General features: G+C 46.2%; 1 long non-coding RNA gene across 1 annotated transcript; it reads left to right on the top strand.

Annotated features, from left to right (window-relative positions):
* The first annotated feature begins 1377 nt into the window (after window positions 1-1377).
* On the top strand, window positions 1378-4911 carry LOC124653281. Its single transcript, XR_006987842.1, has 2 exons — window positions 1378-2032; window positions 2343-4911. It is a non-coding gene; the product is annotated as an uncharacterized LOC124653281 (long non-coding RNA).
* The last annotated feature ends 7885 nt before the right edge of the window (window positions 4912-12796 follow it).

The raw sequence follows: 12796 nt of genomic DNA, 5'->3' as shown, positions 1-12796 counted from the left end.
GTTAGATAGATTAGTGACATATTGTGAGACATTGGAGGAACAACAAAGATGTAAACACAAGGGGTTGCCTCCACGACGAGCTGCAATGGCACATGCGGGGTGTGCTCAATTGGCGATAGCACGGGTGTTCTCATCACTGGAGTTGCTAGATGGCCTGGCCTCGGACTGAAACAGCTCATCCTCAGCTGGGGGCACCACATAGTTGACATGGAGAATTAATTAATGATGACGAGCTTGTGACCCCGGGCCACCTGGGTATGGCAATTCTGACTCTCTCCGGTCGTGTGCCTGCGCCGGGCGAGGGGGAGACGCGCGGTGGTGGTGAAGTGTATGTGCGCGGCGACGGCTGTGGCGGTCTGCCCTCTCCTGGGATTCTGCCGGCGCCGGGGCGTCCGCTGCTCGCTCACGCTGGCCGTGTTTCCATTTCGTCCGCTGCTCTGCTGAAACGATGAAGGAGACCATGCCGGGCGGCAAAGTAGATACTTACGTGGCTCGATGCATTTCGGGTGGCAGCGTCTTTGTGTGCGGTACGAAAATGCCACCACCGGTCAAATGCAACGACTAGTACTTGGCGCGGATGATCCATCGCGGTGGTGGTGGTGAAGTAGCATGGAGACGACGAACGCATGCATGATCTGCACATGGATGGGAAGGGGGAACTGTGTGTTTTCAGATGATGACGAAGGAGACGTCTGTCTCGTATGCGAGTTGAGACGCATCATTAGTTCGATGAGATCGGTTTGGGTTTCGTGTGGGGCCTCTGTCCTCACAACATCACTATATATATACAATACAATTTACATACAACTCCATTGACCGATGACTTATAGTCAGCCTCGGTACTCGACCTCGAGAATGTAGGTTCCTTCTCTAAACTCCATGGTATAAGATTCGTTCCGACAAATATAGCGAATCCACTTGTGGAACGCCTATCGTCCACATCACCTGCCTAGTCTGCATCCGTAAAAATAGTAATGCTAGGCAGTGGGGACTTGCGAATATATGCAAGCCATTTTGCAGTATTCCCTTGACATAGCGCAAAATATGTTTAACAGACTCCCAATGTACATTAATGAGTTGCGAGAGAAACTGATAAACCTTGTTCACCGTAAAGGAAATGCGGATGAAGTAAGAGTCAAAGACTGTAGTCCTCCAAACAACACACTAAGATACCGGCAAGAATCATTGGCACCTAGTGTATCCGGGTCACAAGCCAGTAGCTCAAAACCATACTTCGGCTTTGTCAAAAGTCATGGCATCTCCATGGCGGGCTAGCTGTCACGCGCGAATCGGACGGAGAAATTATATTATTATATAAAAGTTAACCCCATTTGCTGGAACCTCATCAGTTTGGGTACTGTTCATGGTACATTTACATCCAATTAAAATTTGACACGATAGAATTTTTACGGTAGATTGATGGCATGTGGGTTTCTCTTCTTTTTTTTCTTCCCGTGCAAAATTCCTGGTGATCACGTCACGTGGGTCTTCGTTCAGATGGTCAAAGCGGTGGTGGGACCCAACACGGAACAGATAGGAGTCTGGAATCGAGGATCGTGTCCATCGGTGCCTTGGTGGTACTCTCTCGACTCTTCCCCAGATCATCTCTCGCTCTCCCATTGATTTCCTCCCTACCCTACCCAATCTTCAGCTCCACCTCCACCTCCCTCCTCTGGAAGTTTCTCCCGCCGTACCCAATCTTGGCGGCAGGATGACATAGGGTTTCACAAGCCCGTCCGCCGCCACGACCATGGGCTGATGCTCCATGAAGGTGTACCTGGAGGAGCGGCGTCGGGGACCTCAGCAGGCGTCGGTGGGAGCCAGGCCGAGGGAGGCGGCGTTGGCTGGAGGAGCCCGTCAAGTGCCTGGCTGTGTCGCTGGGAGTCCCCGCCGCTGACAGCCCGCGTCTGCTGACCGCTCCTTCCTTCCATCTGTTTTCTCTCTCCGGTCTCCTCTCTCTCACCCAAAAACAGGTGCAGCGGCGGCGGAGACGGCCTCCACAACAGCGAGGATGGAGACGATGTGACACCATGTGAGCTCGAACTCTGATGTTGGAATCTTCCCATATGCTTTTACTTTTCTGTTCATGTTCTTCCTGTGAATTTCGGGGATTTTTGTTTGGTGAAATGGGCATATTGGATGTGCCGGCTAGATAGATGATTGGAGTACGGACAGTGCATCAGGCCAGCTATTGCTTTCTTTTTCTCACTTCAATTCTAGTGTATTGGTAGCTTATTTCTCCCAACTACGTTGGTTAAAACATTAGAAAAATCTGGACTTGAACCCTTCTTTTAGCCACTTACAGCAGCAAATTAATCATGTCTTTTACTCGATCTGGGCAGAGGATCAAGTGGCTCTAGAGAAGATGGAGGAGGAGCAGATGGATGCTGCATATTCTCAGCATGCCTCTGGTGATTTTATATACTCACATGGTGTTCCTCAGACCATATGTGATTACTGATACATTTCCACCGCGGCTGTATAAGTAAAGAAAATTTCGATCAGCATGATGAATTAATTGAATTGTCACCGAATGGAGTCTTGTGGTTCTTCAAAATCAACCAGGTCTATTCTTGCAGTCAACAAAATAGTTCCTCTTAGATTGTTGTCTGTCATTGTAGGTTGTTTGTAAGTTTCATGCATTGCCACCTCCTTTGGTTGCCTGCCTTTTCTTTTAAAATAAATCTGTGTGATCATTAAGTTTATAATTATAATTACTGCTGAAATTATATAATTTCAGTATATCTACCTGGTATAGTTAGCTAATGTCTTCCTTCAAAGTAAGTTAAACACATCGTGTTCTGAGTTCTGCTAATTGGTACTGATAGTGGGATATATGGATGGATATGGATATGCAAAAAATGTGTCACTATCTCCTCCCTGTATGCATATAAGAAAACAAGATAGGCAGCAATGGGACGTGAAAAAACAAGAGAGGCAGCGATGGGGCATGCACGGGATGTGAATTACAAGAGGTTTATTGTGACTTCGATGCCTCTTACTGAATTTGGTAGGGTCATTCACAGGCTTAAAATCTGATTGCCATTGTTCCTGCCTTCCTGGGGTATGATTAGGCTATTTTGCTGATAACATATCCGGATGATAAGACTGTTTCGCTAACCATATACAATCCTTTAACTGGGGTAATGTTTGAAGAGGTATTTACAAGCTCTTTTCTATTTTTCCAATTGAAAATATCAGTGCAATTTAATTTAGTGGATTTCGCCGTTTGGTATTGTAAATATGACTGTAGCATCGTTTTCTCCAACAGTGTGAGTGTCATGCCCATGGCACATTTCATCAAATTTGAAGAACATCGGGTAATATTTGAAGAAATATGATAAAAAGCTCTGTATTTTTCCAACTTGCTTATTCACCTCAGATCCTAACTTATTCAACATTGAAGAAGATAGGAGCTAAGCCATCCATCTATTGAGATTTATTTGGATGTGCGGAAAACCTTCTGTTATAATGTTTGTGTGAACAAAGATAAGCCTTTCGTTATGTCAAGCTTGGGAATATTTTTCTCAGGTTCTGTTTTAGCCAATTTTAGCAAGTCATTTCATTGGCCCTAATTTTTGATCTAAGCTAATCTTTCAATCAACTTTAACAAGTACATCAAAGCAGCATGCCATCGGCGAGTAAGAACATGACAAGACTCGACTGGCTAGATCCAGTTAAATGTAATATGAGCCCACCCTCTTTTTTACTCTAATTCAATCCAAAAATCCCCTTTCTGGAAATAATATATGTGGGCTGCTGGGGCCTCTCTTTTGTACAAATAGTCTCTAGGTAATGGGGAAAATATAAATTGGTAGAGTGGGGACTACGGGACTATATACTCCCTCTGAACTCAATTTTGGAATTTGTTTTCAGGATGGCACACTTTGGTGGCTCCCAGATTTCCTTCAAAGCATTAAGTTGATGAAACCAGTTCTGTTTCGTCAGCAGCCTCTCTCTCTCTCTCTCTCTCTCTCTCTCTCTCTCTCTCTGGGTCGGTTGTTTGACCAGTGCTGTCTTCTTATGATTCTCCCTGAACACATGTTTGTTGTGTTACGAGTTCGAGAGTGTGAATCGTCTATTTTCTGAAGGTGATATTTCTAAGACTGTGGTCTATTTTTTCTGACACTTTAGAGTGTGACCTGAGAAACTATCCAAGATATTATATTTGCTCTAAACAGGGATGAACTGAAATGCACTATTATCAATATATGTCCTTCTGCAGTTCTGTGGTCTATTTGGAAGCTGCCTAACAATCTCCGTTTTCAGGGAAAACAATGAAGAAGTTTGACCTGCATTTGGGATGCAGCGATCTGTTACGTACACTTCGGTGCCTCCCAGATATCCTTCCATGTATTGTACTTAGCATGAAAGAAAATTCAATTGACATATTGCCTCCTATCGCCAAGAATTGCACGGCATTCTCATCTATGGGAGGTTTAAAGAACACTCATTCGTATTTGGCTACATACATTGCCATTTCTTTTGTGGTTAGACGATCAGACAATTACAGGATTATGGGCAGCGATATCTGGATGAGATTTCTGGCAACTATGGTCAGCTACTCACTTATGGGCACTGCTATATGGCTGACTTGGAGCATGTTTGTGAGTTTACCCCTTCTAATGTAGGTGCTCAATTTTGGATGTATCGGTACAAGGAGACATAGCTCCAGCTCCTGAACATTTTACTCTAAAAGACTTAAGCTTTCATCGCTGCTATACATGGTAGCAGTGAACTGTACATAGTATGGCAGTGTCTATTGCCACTAGAACCGATGTTGTATACCAGTTTAATCTTTTCTCTCTGTTCAACCTGCATCCTGTTTCTGTCAATTGTAGTATCACTCGCTGTATATATGTTAAATGATAAAGTTTGGCTAGCACCACATTTAGTATATGATTCCTCTTATATGCTTCGAAGCGGTTTAGTCTATGCACCTAATTGTTTCTTTTGCTTATCGTGCTCAGTCTAAATTATACAACTTATATTCCTTTGTGCATGGATATTTCACTAGACAAATGCAAACTGTAGCTTACAAAGAGCTGAACTAACTGAAAGTTAAACTCAGGTTGTCACAAATTCGTTCCCACCATTTCCGCCTTGCCCAGGAGAGGAACTACCCTAATCTGTAAGGTCTGTAAGTGCGATGGTCACAAGCCACTTCATAAGCACATATTACATATTGCTCCATCTGCCGCCCCTCCCGCCATTGCCGCCACAGCTGGAGCGCTGTCTGCCACGCACCTGCCGCAGCCGCTCTGACATTGGCAAAAGAATCCGCTGCTGTGCCATATGCTAAGGCTAGCCTACCTCTCGCCCCAGCAACTATAGCTTATCCCCAATCGAAATACCATGCACTTCCATTTCTACCCGCTCCCACTCACTTCCTAGTCGATGGTAATGTACAGTAGTACATATCCAGTTATCCAGTGCTCGCTCGCTTTCCTCGTTAGTTGGTTCTTCCTTACGTACGTACTGCACCTGCCTAGCTCACGACGGGTATGCATGTATGCACGTACGGATGGATTAAAAGCATGCATATTCATATCGCCATGCAAACAGATGGATTTTTCGAAATGGGGTAGCCCCAGATGGATCACAAAGAGTCTGAACAAAGATAAGCCAACTAAAAAGCAGTAACATGAAGCGCCTTTGCATCATCATGTCAAACGACGATCAGCACACCAGCAGCATCGGTTGTAGAAATTCCGTGCTACCGTTGCCAGTTGGTTGCACCCAATATCCATAGCCTGGCGCTCCTCCGCCGGCTGAAGATAGGATCACATATGGATCCAATGTGTAGCCAAAGGGACAACCTACAAAAATGATGGAAAACGTTTTCTATTAAAGATATAATCATTACGTACATTCCAAATTACCCAAAGCAAAGCACACACACCAACTCTAATGTGGACTTTGTCTTTTTTTGCAACCCCATTTAACCAATTGCCAAACATATTTGTAATATTCGAGGGTGGGGTATATTAAAAGCCATATAAATAATCCTCCAAATTATCTTAGTAAAAGGGCATGAAATAAAAAGGTGTTGTATTGTCTCATCTTGATCACAAAAACAACATTTAAGACATCCCTGCCAATTACGTTTAGCCAAGTTATCTTTTGTAAGAATCACTTTTTTATGAAGAAACAACATGAAGATCTTTATCTTTAGAGGAACTTTCATCTTCCAAATATATTTCTTTAGGAAAACAGTATGGCCATTAAGCAAGTCCATATACATAGATTTAACCGAAAAAACGCCAGATGTATTTAACTTCCATTTGAATGAATCCTCACTATCGGTTAACTGAACCAATATGAGTCTATGCAAAAGGTGCGTCCATCTATCCCATTTGTTGCCATTCAAAGTCCTCCTAAAACCTATATTTAGAGGATTTAAGGCCAACACATTTTCAACAGTGATATTCTTGTGATTAGCAATATTATAAAGAGATGGATACTCATCAGCAAGAGACTTATCACCTAACCAAATATCCTCCCAAAACCTTGTATTACGCCCATTACCGACAACAAAAGATCCCCGGGAAAAAAATCCTCCTTTACATTCATTAAGCCTTTCCAAAAAGGTGAGTCAGTAGGTGAAGCTGGAACTTGAGATAAAGTTTTAGAACATAAATATTTTTTATGTAACAACTCTTGCCACATACCATCCTCATTCAAGAGTTTAAAAAGCCACTTGCTAAGTAAACTCTTGTTTTTTAGTTCTAAAACCTCCACTCCTAACCCCCCTTGATCTTTGGGTCGACATATTATGTTCCATTTAGTTAACCTATATTTTTTCTTATGCCCATCACTTTGCCAAAAGAAGCGTGATCTGAAAAAATCTAACCTCTTCTGAACTCCTATCGGAATTTCGAGGAAAGATAACATGAACATGGGGAGGCTAGTTAAAACTTAATTAATCAATATAAGCCGATCACCATACGAAAGCAATTTGCCAATCCAACTACTTAACTTTGATTCAAACCGATCCTCCACCGGTTTCCATTCACCATTTCTCAACTTGCGGAAATGTATAGGAATACCAAGATATCTAAAAGGTAATGAACCAATGTCACACCCAAATAGAGTTTTGTAATCATTTTCCGCCTATGCAAACAGATGGATGGATGGTTGGATGGATTGTTAGAATAGGCATATATGTATTCGTATATGTATAGATTTGTAACTTTATACTTCTATATAATGCAAAAGGTCCCTATTTGTAGAGGCATCACATGTCCCGAGTGGCGACTAGGGTTACGTGGATTCTTAGCGGCGCGCACTGATCTTCTCGGTGCGACGCATGGAATCATCGGCGAGCATGACCTCGTCTGATCGAGGCAAATCTGGGGGGAGGGAGGCCCTCTCGCCTAGGACGGCAAGGGTCCGGTTGGAGAAAGATCTGGGCAAACCAGACATATCCGAGGAAGAGGCGACTCCCCTGGTGATCGATGATCGGGATGGAGAGGCGGCGCAGAAGTGGATGCTGGCGGGGAAGGTGTTGTACCGCCATGTGTTCCATATCCAGACCATATCAAGTGCACTCCGTCCGGCTTGGGGTAATCCTAGAGGCTTAATTTTCCAATCTGTTGGAGAGAACATGTTTGTTGTGGAGCTTGCTACTCAGAGGGATCGTGATCGCGTGCGAGATGGATCTCCCTGGCATGTGAGTAAGAACGCAGTTGTCTTATCTGAATTCGAGGACTGTATGCAGCCCTCGGAGCTGAAGTTTGATCGTCTTCAGATGTGGGCAAGGGTGCTGAACTTGCCTTTCAATCTGCGGGATAAGAAGTGGTGGCTTCCCATAGCGCATCAGATTGACAAGCACACCAATGAAGCGTATTTTGATCATGTTGGCGGCTATCTAAGGGTGAGGGTGACAGTTGATGTCGCTAAACCCTTGAGAATATGTATCTTGATTGATTCCGCGAGGAGACAGAAGGTCGATATGTACGGCGTACAGTATGAGCAAATCCCACACTTTTGTTTCTCCTGTGGCCGGTTAGGTCACTTAGATTTACTTTGTCCAACGCCTGATGCTAATGGGGTGTTACCCTTTGGAAAGGCTTGAGGGCGACGGATGAGAGGAAGAGGTATATTGAAGGCTCGATGGGAGAGGCCAGTTTCACTCCGAAAAACAAAGCTGATGCACAGAGTTTGAGCAATGCCAAGGAAGCAGGCCTGGAGGCAACGTCTCCCCTGAAAGCTAATAGTATTAATAAGCGAAAAGCTGGAACTCAAGTTAAGGTGTACAGAAAAGTTCTACCCCTCTTGATGGATTCACCTGCTGCTAATCACGAGGAGATCATGCACAAGGATGGGGCGGTTCAGATGGATGTAGGTGGTGACGGAGGAGAACGGGATCCGAAGAAAAAGAAACCGACTCCTACGAGTTTTGACAACACGGCAGAGGCTGCAGGTCATCCCTGCCTGGGATCATGAGTTGTATGAGCTGGAACGGCCGGGGGCTTGGGAACCTAGCGACCTTTCTGGAGCTTCGCAATGTTGTGAAGCAGGAAGGGCCCTCTCTCCTGTTCATTATGGAAACAAAAATTTCTAGAGAAAGAATGGAAAATTTACGTACTATCCTTGGCTTTGCTGGTTGTTTTGCTATTTCCAGTGAGGGTCTTAGTGGCGGTATCGCCCTTTTTTGGTCTGCAGATGTTTCTGTTGATGTCAAAAATTTCAGTTCAGGTCATATTGACGCGAACGTGAAGGGAAATGATCATAATTCTTTTGAATGGAGATTGACGGGTTTCTATGGAGCATCGAGAGTGGAAGATCGGCGACATAGCTGGAGGTGTCTTAGAACTCTCAATGCAATCAAACACTCGGCTTGGCTCTGTCTTGGGGATTTCAACGAGACTTTATTCGCCTCTAAACATTTCTCAAGAGCGGCAAGGCCGGAGGGACAGAGGAGAGCTTTCCGTGAGTTCATTGAGGAATGCATGTTTCAGGACTTGGGTTGGTCAGGTACTGAGTACACTTGGGACAACAGGCAGGTGGGTGGGGCAAATGTCAAAGCAAGACTCGATCGTGCCTTCGGAAATGCAGCTTTTCTCAACAAGTTTGAGCATACTAAAGTTCGGCATATTATCACTACGGAATCAGATCACTTCATTTTATTTGTTGATTTCCGAGAACAGATGTCCGATAGAAAGAGGAGGGGTCCCAGACCTTTTCGCTACGAGAATGTCTGCCAGACTCATGCTGATTATGATAAGCTGGTGTTCAAAAATTGGCAGAAAGGGTCAGGTGCTATTGGGTTGGAAGGTGTGGCCCAGGCCCTAAACGCAATGCAGTCCAGTTTAAGTGAATGGGGTGCAAAATAATTCAGCTGTCTGGCGCGAAAGGTGAGGAAACTTCGTCAGAAAGTTGAACGCATTCGTGGCCGATCAGTAGGTCGTGGCCCATCTAATGAAGAGAGAGCAATAACAAAACAGTTGCGGGAAACTCTTCGCCAGGAAGAAATATGGATGCGTCAACGATCGCGTGTTCAATGGTTGCGAGAGGGAGACCGGAACACGGCGTATTTTCATGCCCAAGCTGCACAAAGGAAGAGGTTAAATAAAATTACTAGCCTAGAGCGTGCAGATGGGAGCAAGTGTATCTCCATCAACTTACTAGAGGGAAGTGATGTAGTCAGGGTTAATGTGAAAATCATCAGCTGGGATGGGGAGTTACAAGATTGTGGTGCTTTGGAGGAGGTATGGGTGAAAATCTTGGGAATTCCACCTAAGTGGTGCTCTTTGTAAGTGATCTCGCAAATTGGAAAGTGCTTTGACCTGATTCTCGATGTTGACTGGGGCGGCACCTTTAAGTCCTTCTATGAAGTGGTAAGAGTGCAGTTGACAGTCAAAGATGTGAATAGAATACCTGAGCAGAGAACTGTAGTAATGAGGAAGAAATTCTACCATCTTTTCTTTGAGGTGGAGCAGAGAGACAGACCTTCTTCAAACTTGAACCCTCCTCCGCCGCCGGATGATGATGATAATTACAATGAGGACGATGATGATTTGCTGGGAGATGAAGAGAGGGAAGGAACAAACAGTCAGACCTGCACCCTCCTGGGCAAGGGGATAAGATAGCAGATAAATCGCCGGTAGTGAACATGAGATCGGAGGGCACTAGCACATGCAGGGCGATTGAGCTGTTTGCTTCCAACAACAGATTTGAGGCTCTTATGGATATGGAGACGGGGTGGCTTGTGATGATGAAGATCAAGATCCCCCCAGTATCGAAGTGGATGACATCGTCAATGAGGTGCAGGTTATAGCTCTGTCAGCAGAGAAAAGGGTCTTGATGAATGCTATTCCTTGTGAGTCCATTGATAAAGAACATTTGAGTGAAGTGGAATAGTGGATGATGATGGAAGCAGTGAGGTGCAGTCAGAGCTAGGGCCTGCAAACGGTGTTGCCAAGTCGAGTCTGTTTGGTGCTGGCCCTACTCCTGCGGAAGCTAGCAAAGCCACCAAGAAAAGGGACAAATGGGGTCCCGTTCAAGCTACGAGGCACAGCTCCCGCATAGTTCAAGACCGCGTGAAGATCGTGGATAAAGGTGTGGAGTTGGCAAAACAGAAGAATCTGAAAGTCCCGGTGAAAGGTAAGGCTAAACTTTTTAAGCATTCCTTTGCCGCTACCTGCAATAATGATTTAGCTGCGAAGGAAGAAAGTATTATGATATCTCTAGGTAATTCGAATGATGCTATTAATAAAAACATTGATAAAATTAAGAATGTAGAAGAAAGTAGGATGGAGAACTTATTTGATAAACAACCTGAATTTTTTCTTCCTGCTGAAATTGACTTAACTTTGGAAGATTTGATGAAAAATGATAAGGACACTAGTCCTGATGATGAAGAGGAACGCATTACTTCAGATATTGAGTATGACTTTGTGGACAAATGTTATGTGGCTACTAGGGTTTGGGAGGGAGAGAGAGGGCTGGCCTGGGGCCTTGCCCACGGCCGGTGGCAAGAGGGAAGGGATTTCCTTCTTAATTCTTGCCTCCTTAGATTGATACATCTCCTCTCCTTATATAGAGAGGTTTGCTTGACTCCCAAGCAAGGCTTACTTGACCCCTAAGCAAACCATAAGACTAACATGTCCAGACCCATGATGTACTCTAACACTACACCCCACCTAGACATGCAGCTCGTCCTCGAGCTGCAACCTAAACAAACCATGACTTGACGCAACACAACCCTAACACCTAAAAATGAGTCTTTTACATCTCGGCTTGTTTTATTACTCTCAACCTGAAATGGACTGGGACGCTTTATTGTTGACCCCTGAAAATAAAGTGGACACCATCCGCCCGTTGGACGTGCACCTGTACAGCCACCTGGATCCCATGGAAACTAGCGGGACAAAAGGAGCCCGCGCGGCGGCCGGCGGCGGTGGTGCTACGCGGTGCGGTCCTGTCACGGACACCATGCCTTCTCCCCGTTGGATGACTGTCGATGGTGCAGACTTTGAGGTCGCTGCCCGCGGGAACAACAGCATGTCCGCCGCCCGTAGGGGAAACCGCACACCCAAGATCCCCAACGCCGCGGATGAGATCAAGGTCCGTTGCGCAACGAAGCGAAACTTGGAGGAGCTGCAGCTGCAGATCACGCATCTCCCGCACACGCCGACGCACTAGGAGGCCGCGCGCAGCAGCCTGCAGCCTCACCGCCGCCGACACGTGGCGGATAGCGATCCAACCCGGAAGCGGTGACGGCGACGGAGGGAAACGGACCTGGTGGAAGGGCATCCCGGGCGGTGTCGATGTAGATCCCGGGACCACGGTCGCTCCCACACCGCCGAAAGGCAGGGACGGCGTCGGTGGCAGCAGCAGCCGCTGCTGCGGTGTTGGTGGCGACGGCAGCAGCTGCTGCTGTTGCAGCTGCCCACCGAGCGGCAGGGATAGCGTCGGTGAGGATAGCAGCTGCAGCGGCGGCGTTGGTGGCGGCAGCTGGTAGAGTACGTCATGGGCCTGGGCCCGTTAGACTTTGAGGATGTTGCAGCAGCAACAGCAGCCGCCGCCACCAACGCCGCCGCAGCAGCTGCTGTCCTCACCGACGCTATCCCTGCCGTTCGGTGGGCAGCTGCAACAACAGCAACAGGTATCGTCGCCACCAACACCGCAGCAGCGGCTGCTGCCGCCACCGACGCCGTCCCTGCCTTTCGGCGGTGTGGGAGCGACCTTGGCCCCGGGCTCTACATCGACACCGCCCGGGATGCCCTTCCACCAAGTCCGTTTCCCTCCGTCGCCGTCACTGATACGTGTACAGCACGCGTCCGTTGGGAACCCCAAGAGGAAGGTGTGATGCGTACATCGGCAAGTTTTCCCTCAGTAAGAAACCAAGGTTTATCGAACCAGTAGGAGCCAAGAAGCACGTTGAAGGTTGATGGCGGCGAGATGTAGTGCGGTGCAACACCAGGGATTCCGGCGCCAACGTGGAACCTGGACAACACAACCAAAGTACTTTGCCCCACCGAAACAGTGAGGTTGTCAATCTCACCGGCTTGCTGTAACATAGGATTAGATGTATAGTGTGGATGATGATTGTTTGCAGAAAACAGTAGAACAAGTATTGCACTAGATTGTATTCGATGTAAAAGAATGGACCGGGGTCCACAGTTCACTAGTGGTGTCTCTCCCATAAGATAAATAGCATGTTGGGTGAACAAATTACAGTTGGGCAATTGACAAATAGAGAGGGCATGACAATGCACATACATGATATGATGAGTATAGTGAGATTTAATTGGGCATTACGACAAAGTACATAGACCGCTATCCGAGC

The sequence above is a fragment of the Lolium rigidum genome, chromosome 5 (assembly GCF_022539505.1).
Source record: "Lolium rigidum isolate FL_2022 chromosome 5, APGP_CSIRO_Lrig_0.1, whole genome shotgun sequence".
Lineage (NCBI taxonomy): Eukaryota > Viridiplantae > Streptophyta > Magnoliopsida > Poales > Poaceae > Lolium > Lolium rigidum.
This window is presented reverse-complemented; position numbering and strand designations above follow the sequence as displayed.